The sequence below is a fragment of the Octodon degus genome, unplaced genomic scaffold (assembly GCF_000260255.1).
Source record: "Octodon degus isolate 3935 unplaced genomic scaffold, OctDeg1.0 scaffold00121, whole genome shotgun sequence".
Taxonomy (NCBI): Eukaryota; Metazoa; Chordata; class Mammalia; order Rodentia; family Octodontidae; genus Octodon; species Octodon degus.
The window spans coordinates 8,394,990-8,404,070 of record NW_004524697.1 but is presented as its reverse complement, the minus strand read 5'-3'; the positions used below and the strand labels follow the sequence as shown (position 1 = coordinate 8,404,070).

Below are 9,081 nucleotides of genomic sequence, written 5' to 3'. Positions count from 1 at the left end.
GCGTCAGGGCCCAGGAGGCTGAGGCAAGAGCGTCCCAAATTGGAACCCTGCCTGGGCAGATTAGGGAGGCTGTGTCTCCAACAGGGAGGGGCCCTGGGGAGGTCGAGCAGGGCGAATCCCCTGCGTTCAATTCCTGGCTCTGCCCAAATACATAAATGAGTATGTAAGAGGTTCGTCCATAATCCAGGAGTTCAGGTGTCAGTTTTTACCTCTTTTTCTCCATCTGGTTTTAAATGATCACAACAGCTCTAACAGCTATTATTACATACCTCCCTTACCAAAACCAACACTTTTCCTCTGAATTAAATGTTAAGATGCTCAGCTATTCAAAAATCTGAGCACTGCTCTTTAATAATTACCACAGTAGTAGTCTCAGCTATCATTTGTCGAGCATTGTGCTAAACAATTATTGCATATTATTTCAGTTTAACATTCCTGCGAGAACAGTCTCACATTCTAGTAGTTAAATCACCTACTCAAGGTCGCATGGCCATTAAGCTCAGATCTGAATCCATGTCTCCAGAATTAATGCTTTTACCACCAAACTGTGTATCTTGGCCTTTCTGCCCCGCATGCCGATCGATATGGAAGTTTGGGGCAGATACACAGTAAGTGTTTTAGGGCTGGAGGTGGATGCACACACTGATAATCGCGGCCCTCCGTGAGGCTGAGGCAGGAGTATTGCAAATTCAAGGTCAGCCTGGATACTCAGTGAGACCCCATATCAAGATAAAATAATAAAATAATTTTTAAAAAGGTCTAAGGATGTAGGTTATCGGCTCAATTCCCAATATGGCAACAAACAAAAGGTATTTTAGAAAAATCAAACAGAATTAGGAAATAAGCCTTTACATATATCCCATGATTGGGTGATAGAAAATATCCCTTCCCCCCCCCCAATGAACAGGGCTGTATATAGCATAGTGAGAAATGGTGGTACTCTGTCCCTGACAACTGTAGGTAAACTTGGAGGACTCCTTTTTGCCCAGTTTTTTGCCAGTTACTGAATATCTGTTTCTCCTAACTTCATGATGGAAGTCCTGTGGATTTTTTAATTGTTTGCATGTCTTTTAAGATGTCTTTGTGGCCTGGGCTGGTTTCAAACTCCCAGGCTCAAGTGATCTCTGGCTGCAGACTCTGAGTAGCTGGGGCCACACTGCTCCTGGCTTTCCATGAACTCAGTGAAATAGAAACTCAATGAAGATAAAATCTACAAAAGTACAGAAACCTTCCAGAGAAATATAGCCCACAGGTGTTTGGCATGAAATGTTGAAGAGTAAAGGGAGCGAAAGCTAGCACTTCCACCTACCCCTGTTACCAAAGATTGCAAAAGTACGTCAGCCCTGAGTAGCAAAGGTCAAGCAGTACCCATGTATCAACTCCTCCTGCAGAAATCCTGCTTCAGTTTGTCAGAAGCCCAATGTTATTCAGAGAGGAAAGAAGGAAATGCCACTGAAAAAAAAATTTTTTTTTTTTTTTTGGTGGAACCGAGGATTGAACTCAGGCCCTTGCACTTGCCAGGCAAGCGCTTATTCTACTGAGCTATCTTCCCGGCCTCCTGAAAAATAAAACTGAGAAGGCCTGCAAATTCAATTTATTTTCATCCATACATAATGTTTTCTATCACAGGGATGAACTAATGGCCCGATAACCAAATTGCTATATCTGACCTTGATCAGCAGACTGGGGAGCTTCCCATAGCTTTGTTTTGCGGGAAATTTTCAAAATGTTGATGACATGAATTGTATGTTTGAAATCTGGCTTTTTCTCAAATGCTTATTGGGAAAAGCGTAGTCAGGCGAACATGTAAATGAATAAGGAAAGGAGGAAAATCTGTCCAGTAACAACGTGATTGTACATTTCTATTGAATGTTGAGTCAATTCCTGGGGAAAAAACTGTTTGACCCCAACTTTGCTGTTGCAACTATGAGACAGGTTTGTAAGTGGAAGTGTGTCACGTGACAGTTCTCTCACTGAAATGGTACCAAATCGTGTGTCCCAGGAAGGTAAGTACAGAATAAATGATCTGTTCTGGGACTTCCTGTGTACAGTTTGATTGAAGATCAGCCTTCCAGAGGCACTGTGAGCCCTTCCCGAGGAGAGCTTCATGTGGATCCTTCTCTTGGACACTCTTGGGAAGGTGACAAGGCTTGAGGGTTTACCTCAAGCAGCAGGAGCAATTGCTTATCACATCACTTCCTCACTCTGTGGAGCCAAAGTATTTTAAAATTTGCTGTCAAATTTTTAATACTGCTGTCACTCCTTACTACAAAAGGGTCCCAAAAGGGACATGTCTTCAAAATTAATAGAGAAGTCATACTGATTTGCAGCTGTGGAAAACTGGACCAAAAACTAGGCAGTATGACCAAAGATGTCTCCGAGGCTGTGGATATTAGCTCTGGAGCAGCTCAGTAGGCCATCATTATGTAGTCTCCCTATTGTCCTGAAGGAATGTTCCCGTTGCTGAGTCACTGCTTGGAAAACTCATCCTTTCGATTTGATAATGTGCACTGGAAACATTTTTTCCTCTGGCATATTGTGGGATCCATCCTTTGCAATCTGAATTGAAAGCAAAAATGTCACTATGTATTCTTCCTAATAATCTAAATACTTGGGCAAAAATCAAGGGTTTCAAGGCTTTGACTAATTGGGATCCTTAAACTTGTAGGAAATGTCAGATACTGTATGCGCTAGCAAGTGGGGATCAATTATGAGTGACAGATTGAAACAAAAATTCATTCGATTTTGGCCTGCCTTTCTCCTAAGTCTCAAACTTCATTTTTCTGATACCTGTTTTCCAAATTATCACCTACACACCTTTTGTTGATTCTCCCTGTGTGTTTAGCATTGTTCTTCCCTTGATTTGGAGGCAGGAAAGTTAGGTGTGATGTGTCTGGAGCTGCTAGGTAGTCCATAGAGCTCAGGTTCTGTTTCTCAAGTATCTGGGCAGCAGCAAACTAGGCAACAGTGCACCGAGCCAAGAGGGCAACAGCGTGCCCTTGCTGGCTGGCTGCAGGCATGGAATTGCGTATCTGGTACCGCAGGTGTCTGTCTGCAGGTGCCTTCACCAGTGGAGAACTGTCGCCCTCCCTAGAATCTCCAACAGATGCAAATGTTGATGGGATCTTTTCAGAAAACGTGCCTTAGAGATCTAGTACTTGTACGGCGTTGCATCTTGCTGGCGTTCATCTGACAGCTTACACTGCTGTACTGCTGTCACTCCTCACGCAGCAGCCCTACAAGATGGTCAGAATCCACTACCTTGCAGGTAGGGTGTGGTCTTTCTGTCTCTGCTGGTCCCTGAGTGGTAGTGCCAAGTCTGAAGAGGGAATCAGACCCCTTCACTCTGAGGTTATCAGGACCTACAGCCCCCACCCACCTCCACTGGTAGAGTCTGTGCTCTTCTGAGTACAGTGTGGCCTCTGGCGACAGCATCTCTTAATTGTCTCTTATAGAAGTAGGGCTTTGGCATAAACTGGTACCCTACATTTGTCACTAGAAACTGTTAATGGAGGTACTCAGAGGTTTTTTTGTTATTTATTTATTTATTTATTTATTTGCATACTGGGGATTGAACTCAGGACCTTGCACTTGCCAGGCAAGCACTTACTCTACTGAGCTATTTCCTCAGCCCCAGTACTCAAGAGTTTTAATTAAACAGAGCTGTCTTTCCCTCGACTTTGGGGAAATAGGAACGGAACACTGTCATCTTTCTACACTTGAAAAGTAAAAGGATTTCCCAGGGTTCCAGAATAAGCTTGAGAAAAGAAAGTGTATGGGAGCCAACCTGAGAGTATTGCAGATGAACTGCCTACAATAAACCTAGTATCTAATATTTCTTGATTAAAAAAAAAAAAAAAAACTGTTGGAGAAGCAATAAAACCAAGCACCCCAAGCCTCAGGGAAAAAATTTTAACAGTCAGCTGTACATTTCAGTTTCAGTTGTACAGAACATTTTAAGCCATTTTCAAGTGAAAACATTATTTAAATATAGTGGCCAATAAAAAGGAATCTAATGTCAGGGGTGGTGACGCATGCCTAACATCCAGGCACTCAGGGAGGTTGAAGAGAGGGATCACAGATTTGAGCCTACTAAGTACCCAGCAGACAAAAGGGGCTCCGGACTTTGCAGAAGCTGTATTATTCCTGTCTTTCTCTTGTCCTTCAGGAAGACAGTCAGGTGAGAGGCTAACATCCTCCAGTCGACAGCAGAGACTGGAAGACAGGGCATTCCCGGGCTCTTGTTATGGGGCTTGTTAGGGTCCACTATTTCACAGGATTCCACATAAAGTTGGCTCCTGTCCTGGGCAAGTATTTCCCAGGTCAGGCAGCAGGGCCTCGGGGTCCACAGAGCCTGGGTGAAGATTCCTGTTGAAACATCTCTGCCCCAGGGGCTGCGCAGGCCCAGACAGGCTCTGCAAGGCTGTGAAGAGTCAGCAAGTTGCTGCAGCCCACACGCTTTTGTTGGTTCTCTCTTACAGAAGGTACCATGAAGAGCACTCAATATTAGAAGACAGGGAGGCCGAAGTGTGCACATGTTAAGGAGTTTGCTCACTCTCTTTTTGGTGGAATTTGCTTACCTTCAGATACCACTGAGTTAGAGAGTGCAACAAGAGGACCGTGAGGGGCTGGTGAGATGGCTCAGTGGTCTAAAGCACCTACTTAGAACAAGCTTGGCAGAGCACAGGTACCACGGTTCAATCCCCCAGCACCACATGCCAGCCAGCCGCGCCCCCTAGTGGACTGAGCTGGCCACACACACACACACACACACACACACACACACACACAAATAAATGAATAAAATTTAAAAAAAAAAAAAGAGGACCGTGAGCAGTTTTTAAAGTCTCTGCTTGCTACACACCGCCTGCTCTCCTAAATCAAGGTTGTACTCTAGATATCTGAGTTTCTGAAATATTCTGACAGAATTGACCTGGAATAATACATCAAGGGAAGGATTATTCAAGATTATTTATTAGCCAAAAATTTTAAAATATAACCTCCTGGGATTTGGAAGTGGTCAGATGTGGATGGTTTTGCTTCCAGATGCATGTGTGTGTGTTTTTTTTATCCAACCACATGAATATTATTTTTAAATGGCAAGTGCCTTACTGTTAAAGCCAGAGTAAACAGATCAGTAATGTGTCTGGCGCAGCTGGGCCGAGCCGGTATACACGAAGCAGAAGTGTGGGAGGCCAGTAGAGTTGTTTACTGGTTAAGGTCAACCTCTGAGTATGGATTTTTGTGAGGTTTTGGTGAAAATTTACATGGAATAAACTTTTTTTAAAAAAAAAACTGTACAAACCATCCTAGAGAGAATCTCTTTGTCGGCAGATAACTCATTTTATTTCTTCATGAATTTCCACTGTTCATTTCTCAAAAGCAAGTACCATTTAGCACTGTGAACCCACAACTGTCATATGTTGAATGCCAACACAACAGGTTCTATGGAAAAACCAACTCATCTGTCCAAGCTTTGCCTCAGAAGCTTACTTTCCTTTCCTTACTTTTACTTTTTCCTTCCCAAACACTTGATTTTTATTTCTAACACCAACCTTACATGGAACCCCCAATTATATCCTTAGTTTAACGGTTTCCTAAAGTATTTTTTATAAAATGTTCTCTGAAGAAAATTTCTTATTTTAGAGTGAATGTGAGAAATAATGTTTCCTTGCCTCTTTGCTTCGCAGTAGCATCCTTGGCCCTGCCCAGCTCATTCTCACCATGGGAACTGTGTAGCTCTCTCTGTGGGCCTTTACAGAACTAACAGCTTCTAGTCATTCACAGCCTCAGCTGTCATGCCACCTCCTCAGATGTTTCACTGTATTATCTAGTATAGATATTTACTGACACACTGGTCACCTCATGCCACCTGCTACCTCCTGCTAGGTCCTTCCTTCCATTCTTTTGTTTGCTCCTATCTCTCTACCATCTCCTCCACAGAATGTAGTTTTACTAAGTGTACTTTACTTAGTTTTGTTTGATGTTGTATTCCCAGCTCCTAGAATGGAGTTAGGCACTGAAAAAGCAGTCAGTCGGAGTCATTTGCACATTCTTGGAAATTTGGGTCAAGAATTCTTGGCCTCTTTTTCGGCTCCTTCCCCTCATTCATGGCATTTCCCTTGGGCAGCCCTGCCTTGTGATTCACTTCCATGCTGGTTGCTGTGGGCTGGTCCCTGCAGACCCCTCTCACTGCGCCAGGCACTTGCTAGACGCCTTTCCACACTAGCTCCTGCAGTCTTCCCAGTAGTCCTGTGAGGTACGTGCCATTTACATCACATTTCACAGACAGAGGCGGAAACTAAAGAACATGGTCATTAGGTTGTTTTCCTCAGCCTTGGAGCTCACAAGTGCTTTAAAAAAAAATTGTCACTCTGTGCCATGCTGGCTCTGAACTCTTCCTCCGCCCCTTGCTACTTGTTGGCACTCTCATCTTCCAGTGTATAGATACTTGGCTCTTTGGTGCAGTCCTCTGCGGTCAGTCTAGCCAGAACTGTTTCTATTTCATTTTTAATGCCCATTGCATGTGGAATTAGTACCGCGCAGTCTGCACCCACACTTACTCCCCAGCCTGATTATTAACTGCCCCTCATGGTGAAGAACCATCTTTCAGGATTTAGTTCTCTTTCCCATCTCACATGAGATAATAATGTTTAGAGCACAGTGATGAAGCTTATGTTTCTAATAGATTGAACGCCCAGACGTTATTGGATGATAGAGTCACCTTACAAACCAACTAACGTTTGTAGGCTTCACAGGACTTGTACGATGCGTTGGCCTAAGACTCCATCTTGCTACATGCTCAATAATATTTGTAAAATAACTGGAAGTTTTAGAAAATTTTAATTGATTCTTACTTTTTCATTAAGAACCAAGAAAATATGAATACCTTTAGTTCTGTAAGTGAAGGAAAATCTCTTAAACAGAAGTGGAAAAGATGGGTTACGTATGGTCATCTCGAATCCAGACACTTGATTCATTAAAAGACACACAATGATCAGGGTTTTCTTTGGATTGGAGAGTAATTACCACATATTATTGAAATGGTAAAATAGTTGAGTGGCAGAGCCCCGAGCCATGGTAAATGAGTGACAGTCAGGTACACTGGAAAGCACTTCCAAGCTAGAGGGCTTGCTCTGGGGTAAATAGCTCTGCATTCATCCTGATGGCTGTGGCTGTTCCTGTTTACAGGAGCCTCAACTCTCTGCTGTTCCTGCTCATGGGATCTGCTCAGCCCGATACCCAACTTCTCACCCCTGTTGTTCTCACTTGGGCTGAGAACACAGTGTCATCTTCCCACAGCAGCAGTGATGCCTTCTGTCACCATCACACACTCGTGCAGCTGGGTTACGTCCAGGCTAAGGGCGGTAATGGAAAGCAGTGTGTGGCAAGAGCGTCTGACGGAGCAGAGGGCTGTCTGCAGTTCTGTCTCTGAGGTTGCTTGGAAACCTAACTTCCATTTCTCAAAAGTGAGGCTGTAGTCAAAAGCAATACAGAACTTCACTTCACTTCCAGATTTCTGTAATATTTACATATCCTGAACCTGACTTTTTACATATAATCTGGCTTCATATGGCTCTGGCACAAGTTTTCTTGACTGAGGAAAGCAAGAAGAGAGGTCAGATGTGCAGACAGATTATACATCCATTCACTCATCGCAGAAATATTTGAGTGTCTGTTGGCAAGCCTGCTGATTAACAATAGCACCATGGTGAGAGAGAACCTTTAGGAACACATAATTATAAGCATGAAAGGTGCTATAAAGAAAACAGTGACCCAGATGTGGTGGCACACACTTGAAATCCCAGCACGTAGGAGGCTGAGGCAGGAGGGTCACCTCGAGTTTAGCCAGCCTGATGTACATACCAAGTCCCTGTCTCAAAAACAAAGAAAACAAACATATGTTACTAATAGGGTAGACTTCGGGATGTCCTTTCCAAGAAAACATAAAACTGAAGACTGATGACGTACCCTGAAAAAGAATCAGGAGGTACAAGAAAACTAGCAGACTGCATGTTAGTGTTCAACAACTACATGGTACTAAAGACTGATACTATAAATTGTCATTCTTAGGACTTGTTATCAATGTTTCTCAGGCTTATTGCCCAGTTCTCTGTTAATATCAGTTCCCATTAAGTAAGGTACAATTTAAAGTTTTAGCTGCTACTTGGACATTACAAACACAAGAGATCACACTATTTTATTTCTTTCTTTAGTGTCTAGTAATAAAATGCTCTAAATCTGAATCTCAAAGGCAGATGACCAAAAGGTACAGATTGGAAAAAGCAGGTTATATCAATTAGAATGTCTTCCACGATAGGCATCAGAAAACTTAGCTACAAGTGTGTGTGTGTGTGTGTGTGTGTGTGGCTTAATGAAGTGAAACTCATTCCTGTCTAGCACCTGCCAAAATCCCCCATGTGAGTTTCCCAGTTACACTCCCCTGCTCGCCTCAAAAACTGATTGGTGCACTGAATTTCTGAGTGAGTTTTTGTTTTATTTCTATGTATGTATGTTTCCCTAAATTTGTTGATCAAACTTCCATTTGTGTCAGTATCACCTGGCATGCTACACACCAGCCCCGAGGTCCTGATTCAGTAGGTCTGGAGTGACGTTACAGATCTGCAACTAGTGATTCTTTAGGGTTGTGTTTTTGCTGTTGGTCCACACTCATTGAGAACTACCGCCAGAGTAGCTTCTGTTTATTTATACATAGAAATATCACATGTATTCTTTTGTGCTTTGCATTTTGTAATCTCAAATTCCGTATTTCACACTGTGTAGTCGTCTACTTCTCATTGATCTCACTGACCTATGAGCAAAAGGGAAGAGAACCAGGAAGCAACTTGTGTAAGGCACCAGGGATAGTAATCCACCACCTATCAAGAATGGCACACTCATGATAGCCAGCTCACACGGTGCCCCTGGAAAGAAGGGTCCTGAGGTCTCGCCCTTGCTGCTGCGGAAGTTTAGGAAGTTCACAGGTTGCCAGACCTGTAGCCTTTCCAGAGCTCTGTAGTATAAAAAACGTCTCATGTTAAGTCACTCACTAGCTTGCTTCAATCAGATAGGGTATATAAG

At 43.1% G+C, this 9,081-nt stretch overlaps 1 protein-coding gene across 8 annotated transcripts in view; it reads left to right on the top strand.

The window, feature by feature from the left end:
- Window positions 1–9,081, top strand: part of Palld (palladin, cytoskeletal associated protein) — a 416,234-nt gene that overhangs the window by 376,779 nt on the left and 30,374 nt on the right. The gene's annotated exons all lie outside the window — the stretch shown is intronic.